The sequence below is a fragment of the Podarcis melisellensis genome (genome assembly GCF_964234715.1).
Source record: "Podarcis melisellensis genome assembly, chromosome: 7".
Lineage (NCBI taxonomy): Eukaryota > Metazoa > Chordata > Lepidosauria > Squamata > Lacertidae > Podarcis > Podarcis melisellensis.
This window is the reverse complement of record NC_138539.1, coordinates 13,569,677-13,584,644: the sequence shown is the minus strand read 5'-3', so window position 1 is coordinate 13,584,644 and position 14,968 is coordinate 13,569,677. Positions and strand designations below refer to the sequence as shown.

The following is a 14,968-nucleotide window of genomic DNA, read 5'->3' as shown; positions in this document are numbered from 1 at the left end:
CTAGTTTTTGGAGGAGGAAAACAAGAAAAAATAATATTCTGAATCTCAGAAGCCAGAACAGCAAGAGGGATCGCTGCACAGTGATCCCTCTTGCTGTTCTGGCTTCTGGGATAGCTGCGCAGCCTGTATTCACTCCATAAGACGCACACACATTTCCCCTTACTTTTTGGGAGGGAAAAAGTGAGTCTTATAGAGCAAAAAATACGGTAATTGCTCCCTAGAAGGGCAGCAGCACAACAAAAGCGGAACAGAACATTTGTGGGTTAGAAAGTACCAGGATAGTGACTGTAAGGTAAGCTCTGAAAATGGTCCGCTCCTCACTTGATCCAGAGAACCCCACAAAATCATGCAAGTCAAGGAGATCCAACCTTTGTGTTCACTTTAAGAACACACATGAGACTGCCCAGGCTATCAAACGTATGCACATCCAGAAAGCTACCAAGTACTTGAAGAATGTGACCCTAAAGAAACAGTGTGTTCCCTTCTGTTGTTAGAATGGTGGCTTTGGCAGATGTGCCCAGGCCAAGCAGTGAGGTTAGACACAGGGGCGTTGGCCAAAAAAGAGTGCTGAGTTCCTTCTGCACATGCTTAAAAATGCTGAGAGCAATGCTCAAGGGTCTGGATGTAGACCCTCTGGTAATTGAGCACATTCAGGTTAGCAAGGCTCCCAAAATGCGCAGGCGGACCTACAGGGCTCATGGTCACATTAACCCCTACATGAGTTCTCCTTGCCACATTGAGATGATCCTCACAGAGAGGGAGCAAACTGTCCCTAAGCCAGAAGACGGAATTGCTCAAAAGAAAAAGATATCTCAAAAGAAACTGAAGAAGCAGAAACTGATGGCTCGGGAATAAGCATCTATACACTTCACAAATAAAAATCAAAAGTTTAAGTTAAAAAAGAAAAGAAAAGAAAAGAAAGTACCAGGATTCCTAGAGGAGGATATGGGACATGTGCTGACTGGGAACGAAGCAGTGCGACTAACCCAAAACTTTTGCAGGTGCAAATTATACTGAAAATGGGATTGCCGCTGCTCTGATCACATAAGAAGCACAAATCCTCAAACAGCACCCCTAAGAAATCTGGCATCTCTCCATCAGAAACAATTATATCCCCAATTGCAAATCTTGTGGGGTTTATATTCAGTGGTAGGGGCATTCCCAACCCCCACTGGGTGCTCTGCAGGGGGGACGGTGGCCAGCTGAAGGTCTCTTAGCACCATAGAATTTATAGGGCTCGAAGGGGTCCCAAGGATCATCCAGTCCAACCCCCTGCAATCTTTCACCCAACGTGGGGCTCGAACTCACAACCATGAGATTAAGAGTCTCATGTTCTACTGAATGAGCTATCTTGGCGGCAACGGCAGTGAATGAAATGGGTTAGATGGTGTTTCTCCAGTTCCGCCCTCCCTCTGAAAGAAACTCCTTTGTGTGGGTGGTAGCCACATATGGCTCCATCAGCAGAAAAGTAACACTTTCATAGAAAGCAGAGCATTAGCAAAAGGAAAATGGCCTTTTTTGTTGATATTCGCGTCTGGAAGCGAGGCTGCTGGGGCTCTACCTTTTTACAAAGGCCCATGCTTCAGAGAGGGGATTCTTTAAAAGCTGCTACAGTATCACAGGATTCCCTTGTACATGACATAATTATAGCCTCCCAGAGTTCCGGAACCCCCCTCCCCCGCCTCTACCAGGGTTATTAATGGAATACAACATTTCCTTGATAAGCCCAGCGGGGAAATATGAAAGTGCCTTTTTTAAAATTAAAAGAAAAAGCTTTTGATTTCTACAAGGGAGACAATTAAAAGAAAGAAAGATCAATTGCCTTTATGCTCTTATTAGAGCAAATTAGCAAAAAGAAATTGCTCTCCAATGAGATCTAACCACTTTAAAGTGGAATCTATTACTGCCCATGAAAAGGAAAAAAATATTTTTGTAATTCACATAAAGGGTTCTATGGGAAGTGACAAAGGGGAGCAGATTTTGCAGATTAGCCCACATGCCCCTTGCTCCCTGCAATGCCTTCTTTAAACCCATGCATATTATATCTCTTTACTACCGTACAGAGCACCCCTTATTTATTTGCTTAAACATATATAATTAGCTGCATCCTTAGTGGCATTCCTCCCACCCCAGTTTTTGCAATAATATGGATGCATGCCTCCAAAGGTGTCATAGCTATTAATTGCTTTCATTCTGGCATCTGACAGTGTGGTGTAGTGGTCGGAGTATTGGACTAGGACCTGTGGAGACCAGGGTTCAAATCCCCAGTTGGCCATGAAGTTCACTGACTGGGTGACCTTTGGACCAGCCACTGCCTCTCAGCCTTACCTTCCTTACAGGGTGTCACGGTAGGTACTGGGAGCAGGTCAGCAATAACTCACAAAGTGTCCGTGAAGTTAACTCTTTATTGAAGTTAACTCTTTATACCAAGTATTGGTGCTGACCTTTAAAGCCCTAAACGGCCTCGGCCCAGTATACCTGAAGGAGTGTCTCCACCCCCATCGTTCTGCCCAGACACTGAGGTCCAGCTCCAAGGGCCTTCTGGCAATTCCCTCCCTGCGAGAAGTGAGGTTGCAGGGAACCAGGCAGAGGGCCTTCTCGGCAGTGGTGCCCGCACTGTGGAACACCCTCCCATCAGATGTCAAGGAGATAAACAACTCTCTGGCTTTTAGAAGACATCTGAAGGCAGCCCTGTTTAGGGAAGTTTTTAAAGTTTGATGTTTTATCGTGTTTTTAATATTCTGTTGGGAGCCAGAGTTATTATATAAAGAATTATTATTATATAACCCCCCTGCAGTGCAGGAATCTCAGCTAAAGCATCCATGGCAGATGACCATCCACCTCTGCTTAAAAACCTCCAATGAAGGTAGAGACCGTGGGAGACCGTTCCACTGTCAAACAGCTCTTCCTGTGTTTAACCTGGAGAAAGTGTGAGAGCCTTTGAGTTTCTAGTGCTGCCAAGTACCGTATTTTTTGCTCTATAAGACTCACTTTTTCCCTCCTAAAAAGTAAGGGGAAATGTGTGTGCGTCTTATGGAGCGAATGCAGGCTGCACAGCTATCCCAGAAGCCAGAACAGCAAGAGGGATTGCTGCTTTCACTGCACAGCGATCCCTCTTGCTGTTCTGGCTTCTGAGATTCAGAATATTTTTTTTTCTTGTTTTCCTCCTCCAAAAACTAGGTGCGTCTTGTGGTCTGGTGCGTCTTATAGAGCGAAGAATACGGTAGTTGCAGAGTGCAGTAAGGACGTAAGACAAGGCTGGTGGATCAGGCCAATGACTCACCTGGTCCTGAATCCTATTCTCACAGTGACCAACCAGATGCCCGTTAGAAGCCTGCAAGCTGGATGTTCTACCTACCTGTGACAAACCGACAGTAGAAGTAGAAGAAGGGAAGACTAGGCTTCATCACAGATTAAGTGAATTGCATCTTCTCAGCCCCACACCCTTGTCCCAGAGGTCCTCCGCATCAGGGAACACCAAGGATGAGGTCTTGGGGTGCCTGTGGGGTACAAAGCCACCAAAAATATCACCACATAAAATGCAACTTCCAACTAAGGAAGGTGGCTTTGGTCTCCCAAATCTGGAACTATATCACCAGGTCTACCTGCTGAGTAAGACGAACGATTGGAGAACTAGCAGGAATCCCAATTGGGCTACTCTCGAATGTAGTTTCTTTGAACCTCTTGAAGGGTGGACTAAACTCGGCTCTAATTTTATGAAATATCCTATTACCCTGGAGACTATTACAGCACCTATAAAAATTTGGATGAATATAAATAAAAAGAATAAGGATGACCCTCAGAAGCCTGAGAAATTAACAATATGGGCCAACCCAAAATTAAAAATTGGAAATCAAGTAATAATTTGGCAAAATTGGATGAAAAATGGTATTTTGACATTGAATCAATTAATGGAGGTCAGGACATGTTGCCTGAATGAGCTTGCCGTCATTTAAGGTGCCCCCGGGCTGTCATTATTCCGGCAGGAAGGATTCAAGAGAATACTGGAATTTCAGGTTTCTGCAGTTAAAGTGGATTGAAGTGTTCTGTCCCCCTATCACAACAAATGCATTAAAAGAAACAAAACTGGAGTTTTTGCGTGTTGAAGTACAGTGGTACCTCAGGTTAAGTACTTAATTTGTTCCGGAGGTCCGTTCTTAAGCTGAAACTGTTCTTAACCTGAAGCACCACTTTAACTAATAGGCCCTCCTGCTGCTGCCGTGCTGCCAGAGCACGGTTTCTGTTCTCATCCTGAAGCAAAGTTCTTAACCTGAAGCACTATTTCTGGGTTAGCGGAGTTTGTAACCTGAAGCGTATGTAACCTGAGGTGCCACTGTAATGAGGAAATGCATTGAAAAGTGTGTGGGATCAACAAATGATTAACAGGAAGATGTATAAACGCAGTGTAAGCAATTCTCAGTGGATGCTCATTAACCCGCCCCATAAACAAATCAGAGCAAATGCACAGTAAAAAACCCCCCCAAAAGTAGATATAGTCTTACTACCATGCAAGCAAATCAGAATTTATGCTCTACAAGCAGGTCCTCTGGAGTAGCCAACAGGCACAATCTCTGTTCTTGATATGATACCTGAATGTAAGTATTCTTTAGAGCATATTTTGAAAGGCACATTGAAAGCCCTGTGGGGCTATAGAAATGGAATATAAATATTTTAAATAAATTTAAAAATAGAATAATAAAACAGCACATCATGCTCCAATGCTAGCTGCTGCCATTTGAAAGACATTGTCTTTGTACTGTAAAAGCAAAGCAAGTCACCGAATCAAGAGATGGCTTCAGGGACAAGCAGAAGAAGAGATCTGAATCCTGGCAGTATATTCCTCAGTCCATGCCTCCTCTGCTTCATATAAGCAGAAGCAAAATAGGGAAATGTGTGTGTGTGTCAGGCGACAGAGATATTTATGTCAATTTGATTTCAGAGGCAAAGAAGGACTCTTTCTATCCTCCTGTACCAGAGCTGGAAGTCATCAAATAAAAACTTTATTTCTTTCTTCATTTTAATTATCCACATCCCTCCCACCAAAGCATCTTATTTATAAATAAATAAATAAATAAATAAATAAATAAATAAATAATGACAAGTATTACAGCAGATTAAAAAGGCATAAAATAAAATGAACACAAAACATATGGAAAGCAAAGGAGAGAGATAATAAAAACTGCAGAAATCAGTTTTTAAAACTGTCGTGGCATGGGGGAAAAAACGATTCCACCAGCTATCTAAAAAGAAGGAGCTTGGTGGGATTCCCCAAGAAGAAAACTCCACTACTGGTGGGGCTGCCACTACAAAGGCCCTGTTCCTGGTACCCACCAACAAAATATTTTATAATGATGGTCCAGAGAGCAATGCTTCTGAAGTTGATCTCTAGGCAGGCTCATCTGAAGGATTTGCACTCTTCTGCACATCTTCCAGCAGGACTTTGATGTTGGACATTAGGTGACTCCACTCAAAGTTCTGCCATTGGGGTCCATCATGCTCTTCGCTGAATATTATGCAATCACTTTGCTCCAGGACCCTTTTATCCACCCACTCAGTTGGCTCATACTCTTCTCCTGTTTCCTGTACCAAAACCAAAGGATTATTGCAGAGGAAAAGTTTCTATGGATTATGGGTAGCCCACATGGTGCCATCCATGTACCGGTAGACTTCAAACAGCTCTTGTTTATTTAGAGGCCAGAACAGAACTGAACTAAACGGCTCAGTCAGCCTGCTTATATAGAGCTCCAGTACAACGTTACTGTAGCAACTTTCTAAAACTATCCAATCACTGAACATCACTTTCGATGCTTCATTTGCATAACTATCTACAGTATCCCCCTGCTGGCCCAGGGTGAGAACTTCAGTACATAACACCCATCGTCCATTATATTAGCCATACGGGCAGGGGCTGATGGGAGTTGTAGTCCAACAGCAGCTGGAGGGTACCACATTGGCTACTCCTGCTGTAGAAATTCAAGAATATGAGTTGCTCTATGGTCTACGTTCGTGTAGTTGACTTCTGTAGGCCTTCCCCTGGGGCTAGGGGAAATCTGGCAGTAAGTTCAGGGTCTGGAAAAGTAGCTAACATGCCACTTTCCTAGATTTATGCTGTATCCACATTTTGGTAAACAATGCCCTGTTCTCAGTAGCCAAAATAGCTAAGTCACAGCCCAGGCATCTGAAATACCCCCTTGTCTTCTCTTTCCATTTCATGGGGAAAGTTTTCCAGTGTGTATGTATGGTTCCCCCCCCCCCCACTGATCCTATTTTTGTCGGTTATATTATTAGCACAGAACACGTCAGGGAGATGTATCATAATGGATCTCCTGTATATTACAACAGCAAACTCATTTAAATGTACACACCGTACATTTAAAAGCCCAGGGTGAAGAATCCTGGGCACTGTAGTTTAGTGCTCACAGAGACACTGTTCCCAGCATCCTTGACAAACTACATTTCCCAGGATTCTTTGGGGTGCTTTAAATGTGTGTTAAAAGCAGTGCTTTCCCCCCTAAAAAAACGTTTAGGAGTACTCTCATTTTGACTCAAGAAAACCACCCTTCTATAGTTCAAATCAGGAAAAATGAAGACAGTAAATGGACAAAAGTACAAAGATTCACAAAATGTTTAGGGGTATGCGTACTCCTGCGTAACCCCAGAAAAAATAGCACTGGTTAAAAGTATGGCATTTCCACAGGCTGAGTGTGGAACCCTATGTGGCAAAAAATTCAGACCTTCTACAAGCAAATTGTGTCACAGAACTACCTCCCAGTCATCACTCCGTGACCCAAAACTCAGGGGCAGATTGTACGCTTTGTGTATAGTAGGCCCCAGCCTCAGCATCTGGTAGCACTTGATGAAACAGGCACCGAGTTCATAGCATGCATTTAAAGCAGTATGGTACCACTTTAAACCATCATGGCTCCCCCCAAAGGATTCTGGGAGCTGCTGGTCATGGTGCTGAGAGTTGTCAGGAGACCCCTATTCCCTCGTAGAAGGAACAATTCCCAGAGTTCCCTGTGAAGGCACGGTGGATAGTTAAAGCACTCTGCAAAGGTAAAGGTAAAGGGACCCCTGACCATTAGGTCCAGTCGTGGCTGACTCTGGGGTTGCAGCGCTCATCTCGCTTTATTGGCTGAGGGAGCTGGCGTACAGCTTCCGGGTCATGTGGCCAGCATGACTAAGCCACTTCTGGCGAACCAGAGCAGCGCACGGAAACGCCGTTTACCTTCCCACCAGAGCATTTATCTACTTGCTCTTTTTGGCATGCTTTCAAACTGCTAGGTTGGCAGGAGAAGGGACCGAGCAACGGGAGCTCACCCCATCGTTGGGATTCGAACCGCCGACCTTCTGATCGGCAAGTCCTAGGCTCTGTGGTTTAACCCACAGCGGCACCTGCGTCCCTCTTAAAGCACTCTGAGCTCCTCCCAAATGGTCCAGGGCTTCTCACGTTTCCACAGCAGCATACAAGAACCACTTGAGTTTAAAGGAGTAGCATTGAAAAGTCAGTGAATTGTGGCTAGAGCATCTTCTTCCTCCTCTTCCTCTTCATTTCGCTCTCCTCCATTACAGTGCCATCGTGGGTGTCATCTCACAACCTGTCTTAACAGCTTAACTATGATGCCTGTTTGCAGGTCTCATCCCAGAGCCCCGCCTCCTCTCCCTCTGCATCCTAGCGGAAAAGTCAAGCCATGATACAAGGGCAATCACATTGAATAAAGCATTTACCTTCAACTGATGCAGCCCGACAGCTGCTGTAAGCACAGTTACACCAGATACTTCAAATATTGGAGCTGTATAACAGACCCTCCAAGTGTTCCTAATTTCCAGGGACAGTCCAGATTTACAGAAGGCGTCCCAATTTCTGATCTGATACTGGAATGTCCTGCTTTTCCTTAGGACATCCCTATGGAAAGAAGACAAAGTCCCTACCAGAGAAGAATGGCAGATCAAGCCCGAAATGGCTAAAATGACCAGAAGAATCAGAAATCAGGAAGACCAAAATTTTAATAAGGAATGGGGAAAATTTATGATCTTAAAAACCATGGTAAACAGTTAAAATTGTTAGTTGTTGTTGTTTAGTCGTTCAGTCGTGTCCGACTCTTTGTGACCTCATGGACCAGAGCACGCCAGGCACTCCGGTCTTCCACTGCCTCCCGCAGTTTGGTCAAACTCATGCTGGTAGCTTCGAGAACACTGTCCAACCATCTCATCCTCTGTCGTCCCCTTCTACTTGTGCCCTCCATCTTTCCCAACATCAGGGTCTTTTCCAGGGAGTCTTCTCTTCTCATGATGTGGCCAAAGTATTGGAGCCTCAGCTTCAGGATTTGTCCTTCCAGTGAGCACTCAGGGCTGATTTCTTTCAGAATGAATAGGTTTGATCTCCCTAAAGTCCATGGAACTCTCAAGAGTCTCCTCCAGCACCATAATTCAAAAAAATCAATTCTTTGGCGATCAGCCTTCTTTGTGGTCCAGCTCTCACTTCCATACATCACTACTGGGAAAACCATAGCTTTAAGTATACGGACCTTTGTCGGCAAGGTGATGTCTCTGCTTTTTAAGATGCAGTCTAGTAATTGTTAGTAGGATTGGAATAACGCTTGTAGTTTAATGGTGAATTTTGGAGACAATGGAGAGGTAAAAGATTTGGATTATCATAAAAGATGCAGGAGGAAATGATTAGCAATAGGATCCAAAAGGGGAGGAGGGAAGTCCAGGAAACCAAATAATTATATATATATATATATATATATATATATATATATATATATATATTTGCTTTCGTATATATATATAGGACATCCCTATTTTCATCGGAGAAATGTTGGAGGGTATGGAGTTTTGCGACACACACACACCCCGAGCCATGGAGATAATAAATAACTATACACTCTTCAGAAGACATCTGAATGCAGCCCTGTATAGGGAAGTTTTTTAATGTTTAATGTTTTATTATGTTTTTATATACGTTGGAAGCTGCCCAGAGTGACTGGGGCAACCCAGTCAGATGGACGGGGTATAAATAATAATAATAATCCCAGTTTTTTCTTGGTCAGTTGGCAGCAGAATATATAGAGATATTTACACCACACACAAACACACAAGTAGTGTAAGCTGAGATTGTAATAATGTTCACCCAATAAAGTCCTTTCTTCTGGTTATTTTATATCAGTCATTTCCAAGGAGTGGAATTCCAAAACATCTGATGGGCTCCATGTTGATGAAGGCTGTTTTATATATAGAAAACTTAAATCGCAGTTTAAAAAAGATGACTAATATTCTTTCCCCTCTGAAATGCAGACATTAGGTCAGTGGAATCATTTTTTAAAAAACCTATCTTCCTATAGTACTCCCAACTGCAAAATGCCCCCCCCCCCAAAACCCACAACCCTTTATCTAATTTGTCAAACAAAAATGAGTAAGATGAGCTGAGGTCACCCAGTTCCACACAGTAGCACATTTTCACGGCTGAGTTTTAAAACCTTGCCGTTAGGAATCTGGCTTGAAATAAAGGCTTCAGTCATTTGCTAAGCCAGCGCTCCTCATAAAAAGGAAGGAGTTTATATTTTTGGGTTGAGTTTTAATAGCCTTGGGATTGTAGGAAGGAGCTGAGCTGCCCGGTCGCTGGAATGGATCAAGTTCCCATCCACAAGGGCAGCCAGGTTTTTCACTCCCGCTTCTTCTGCAGCAAGTTGTTTGCTTGATGTAGATCAGGAGTTCTCAAAAAAAAATCACCAAAGCAGAGAACTTGAAAATTGCGGGGAGCGGGTGTGTGTCTAAGCCGACCACTTCATAAGCTTTTAAAAACAGCTAAAAAATCAAAATCAAAATGAAGAATAAGAAACAACAAAGACATACTGAGTGCCCTTTGGTGATAGAGGCATATTATTGTCCTTTCTGTTTCACCGCTGTTGTGGAATTGTAGAACAGACACCAAAAAAATGACAATGTGTGGTTGGTGGCTTTCATTGTCTCGACTGATTGTTTGCCTAAGCGATGGCGCAAGACCACTTGTTTGACAAAAATCATCTGTTGTACTTCCTCGTGCTCCCCTTTTTGGTTTTGTTTGTGTCTTTCTGCTATATCTGTTCTTCACTGCCTCTAATCAGGTTGCCAAAGAAACTTAACTGGGAAAATTTTGTTATGGGTGAATTAGTAAACCGGCAGAACTTTAATATGAACATCACAGAGCTTTTGAGGATCTGGCTGTGGTCAAAACATCCCCATTCTCCACTAACAGAAAACATAAATCAGGCTCAGGGCACAGGATAGATATTCTTATATGCTCTGACTTTCTGAACTGAGATTGCGGACCATCAAAATACTGTGGGAAACCTCCACTGTAGACATCAGGTGGGAATAAAAATTATCGCCATGCTAATATCTGCAGAGCAAACTAATGATAATGGTACGAGAGGAGGCCAGACCTTTTTTATGGTCAGTTGTCAACCTGACTACAGATGGAGGTAAATTTCCTACTAGCTGCCCCAGCCACACAGGCCCAGAGAAAAATATGTCTTCACAAGCCTCCATACAGCAGGAAACTGAGCAATGGCACACTCCCACACTACTGTGAGGGTCCCCTCATTCATCCCTGAAGTATTGCCACTCACGCCATCTCCATTTTAACACAAAAAAGACTCAAAAATGTGGATAATAATAATAAAGTTTCCCCAGCCACTCTGGGCGGCTTCCAACAGAATATTAAAATACAATAGTCTATTAAACATTAAAAGCTTCCCTAAACAGGGCTGCCTTCAGATGTCTTCTAAAAGTCTGGTAGTTGTTTTTCTCTTTGACATCTGGTGGAAGGGCGTTCCACAGGGCGGGTGCCACTACCAAGAAGGCCCTCTGCCTGGTTCCCTGTAACTTGGCTTCTCGCAGTGAAGGAACCACCAGAAGGCCCTTGGCACTGGACCTCAGTGTCCGGGCAGAACGATGGGGGTGGAGACGCTCCTTCAGGTATACTGGACCGAGGCCATTTAGGGCTTTAAAGATCAGCACCAACACTTTGAATTGTGCTCGGAAACGTACTGGGAGCCAGTGTAGGTCTTTCAAAAATATGTGATCGTTCAGGGACATCTCAGAAAGCAAGGACCGTTCCTTGTAAAGAGATACAGCAGAAGTGTTGGAGCCATTTCTTAGGAAGACAGGAGAGAAAATCCATTATGGTTGGGACGAAGGACCTTCCCCAGCCTAGTCTCTCAATGCTGTGGGGGAGAAAAGATGATTATATCGGCTCAGTTCTGACTCAGACGGTTGAAGACAACAGAATCAGCCACATCATATCCTGCCGTGTCTCAAGTTTTCCTGGAATTTGCTCACTCAGCTGTTAGCTTAAGAAATCAGACAAGATCAAAGATAGCCAAATTTTGAGAAAGCTCAGGTGTGTGTTGCTGTAGTAACAGCAGACGACTGGAAAATAGAAGCAAAGAAAGGGGTGTGTGAAAATGCAGGGGGAAGAACAACCACCCAGGTACAAGAAAGGGTTGAAAAGTTTGTCGGGACAAACTTCTGATTCTGCAAAGATGGATAAATCACGGCGGGTTTAAAACCTATGAGCAAGTTAGGATGACGGCCAACGTTTGTAAGGCTGTGTTGCGGAGTCATAAATCTCTCACCATGCGGTCTCGTCTCCTGGAATGGTTCTTCAGTGCCAGGCTCCTGTGAGATACCAAAGAGAGGGAGGGAGAAAGGGCAAAAGGATGTGTGGTGCACTCCCCAGCTGTGCAAAAGGACACGGCTGCCTTTCCTCAGCTGTGCAAACTCAGGGCTGGAATGCACACCTTTGCCAAAATGCTTTGGAAGCGGCGGGGAAAACCATCGAGGTTCTGGACCTCCCTCCTGCGCCTAGCCACTCGGCTAAACTTCCAAGTCTTTTGGAGGCTGTGTAAGTGTCATGGCCTGGCTGGGTGTAGAGGAATGGTGGGAGGAAGCATCAGGGAACCACCAAGGCAAGGAGGCTCAGAGCCAGGGAAGTAAGTGATGGTGGGAAGTGGCCAGAAAGAGAAGACTGGGAAGAGGTGACAGGACTTAGTGAGTGGGGGGATCTGTTGCAGAGAGAAGTTCAGAATCAGAGGCAGAAGCTGAAGTAGGAGAGGAGGGAGGCCAAGAGGCAGAAATGAGTCTGGCTGGTGAAGAGGCTCAGGTGTCCCCTCCTCCTGCTGCGATAAGCTCCCCTCCACCTGGTCTCCCAGAACCAGAAGAGGCATGAAAAGGGCAGAGGAAGGGTTGGCTTCACACAGGCACAGTCTCCGATTGCTTGGGGTAAACCCTGGAGAGGAGGTGACTTAGGCAGCTATGGAAAAGCCTTCAGTCTCAACAACTGCTTCATGAGGGCCAGGCTTGCCAGAGATGAGTTGCTGTGCTCAACAGGCCTGACACTCCTGTGCAGATCCTGTTTTTGCCAATAAAGAGTTGACTCCAACTTGCTCGGAGTGATTTACTGCTAGCTTGCTCATGTCTGTATGTCCCCACAAGAGAGAGACCAAGTGCACGGCCTCCAGAGAATGAAATTTCATGAGGACACACTCCAGCTAGGCGAATGGACTTGAGGAAGCTGTGGAGCGGGGCTGATGATGTGGCCTGGGGATAGTCTTGAGGTTCAGATAGGAAAGCTTAGAGATCCACTTTTAGCCACCAGGTCTGAGGTTCTCCATCCCTGAATGAAGGTAAGAGTTTGTGAAACTGAAGCGATGGCTCAAGTGAACGTGGCCTGATAGCTTTCCCATCCCCACAACCACCTTTTGGCTGGCCTGGGCAAGCAAAGTTGCAGCATAAAATTGGACAGCACTTTAAAGAGTTGATTTAGTGAATGTATATCCTGTCCTCCCTGACCCACAGAGAAGCCCAGGATGGCAGACATGTCAGTAATAAAACAATGCATTTAAAACTTCTAAAAGAAATAGTCAAAAACTTCTCAAAGCAATCACCTACTTTCACAGGTAATAATTCCAGGGTTGCTAGGAGCGGTATCTCCCAGCAATCAAATGCCTGGGTCAACGGGAATGTTTTTAAAATGGCTACTAAAAGTTAATAACATAAGGGAGGCAGACACGCTTCACTAGGGAGCCACCATTGAAAAGGCCCTGTCATGGGACACTGCTAATCAGGCAGGTTGGCAGAAAGAATATAGGCTCATCTCCACACTGAGCAGTGAGCAGCTCTGCACATCAGTTTAGAGACACCTAAAACCTAATTCGGGACGTGGGTGGCGCTGCGGTCTAAACCACAGAGCCTAGGGCTTGCTGATTGGAAGGTCAGCGGTTCAAATCCCCGTGATGGGGTGAGCTCCCATTGCTCAGTCCCTGCTCCTGCCAACCTAGCAGTTCGAAAGCACGTCAAAGTGCAAGTAGATAAATAGGTACCGCTCTGGCGGGAAGGTAAACGGCATTTCCGTGCGCTGCTCTGGTTTGCCAGAAGCGGCTTAGTCACGCTGGCCACATGACCCGGAAGCTGTCTGCAGGCAAATGCTGGCTCCCTCAGCCTACAGAGCGAGATGAGCGCCGCAACCCCAGAGTCATTCACGACTGGACCTAACGGTCAGGGGTACCTTTACCTTTAAAATCTAATTCAACAGTGGCATTCAATGCAAACATATTAAAAATAAAGTTTCACTAAGTTCAACAGGGCTTACTCCTGGATAAGTGAGAGTAAGCCACAGTTAATTTAGGTTGCAATGCTATGTACACACATTGGAGTATATCCTACTGAACATAGTGAGATTTCCTTCTCAGTAAACATGCATAGCTTGTTCTATAAAGCACCCCTTTTTGAGACATTTCTCATCCGATCTACCCTCTTAGATCTTCCAAAGCCCCTGACATACTCATGGAAAATACATGATGTGTCAGGAAATTCCAGACGGTTGCCTCGACTCTGGAACAATCGTTCTGAAGTCTGCATCTCATCTTTGCCCTTTTGTCTGAGCTCCCCTGCAGAGATAAGAATGTAAGTTTAGCCTGCTGGGTTGGGACAGCAATGGCCCACCTAGTCTAGCATCCTGTTCTCATAGAGGTCAACCAGATCCTTGTGGGAAACCGAAAAGCAGGACACAAGTCTTGCCACCGGTAAAAAGGTAAAGGTACCCCTGACCATTAGGTCCAGTCGTGGCTGACTCTGGGGTTGCAGCGCTCATCTCACTTTATTGGCGAGGGAGCCGGCGCACAGCTTCTGGGTCATGTGCCCAGCATGACTAAGCCGCTTCTGGCGAACCAGAGCAGCGCACGGAAACGCTGTTTACCTTCCCGCACTTTGATGTGTTTTCGAACTGCTAGGTTGGCAGGAGCAGGGACCGAGCAACGGGAGTTCACCCTGCCAAGGGATTCGAACCGCTGACCTTCTGATCAGCAAGTCCTAGGCTCTATGGTTTAATGCACAGCACCACCTGCGTCCCTTTTGCCACCGGTATTCAGACACATTACTGTGACGGCAGAGCCTAGCCATTGCGGCCAGTAGCCATGGACTGACTTCCCCTCCGCGAATTAGTCTAATCCTCTTTTAAAACGGTCTAGAAGTACTTTCTTCTGTCTGTCCCGCATATTCCAACATCCAGTTTGTCCAGGAGTTCCAGCCCTATGACAAAGGAAGGAAAACTTCTATCCACTTGCTCTGTGCCATGCATAATTTTATAGAAACCTCTGTCATTTTCCCTCTTGCTGTAGAGAAATTCTACAGTGTAAATAAGTTTGATGGAAGTGATAATGGGATACTGAATGGTTTAGTTTATATAAAATGTGCAGGGATTTATGCTGTGCAAAATGAACCATGGAAAGAGAAGAAGGGAAGTCATTGGTGTTTTAAGGTTGTTTAAATGAATATTCTAAATTGTAAAACGGAAAAGTTAATAAAAATTATACGCACACATACTCACGTGCTTTTTTCGGGTGTGTGTGTGCAGGGGTATGCATACTCCTAAATATTTGTGAATCTTTGTACTTTTGTCCATTTACTGCATTTATTTTTCCCA

At 44.8% G+C, this 14,968-nt stretch overlaps 1 pseudogene across 1 annotated transcript; it reads left to right on the top strand.

Moving 5' to 3' along the window:
• Positions 1-286: 286 nt before the first annotated feature.
• Positions 287-893, top strand: LOC309373881 (large ribosomal subunit protein uL22 pseudogene; annotated as a pseudogene). The gene has a single exon. The product of its transcript is annotated as a large ribosomal subunit protein uL22 pseudogene (transcript).
• The last annotated feature ends 14,075 nt before the right edge of the window (positions 894-14,968 follow it).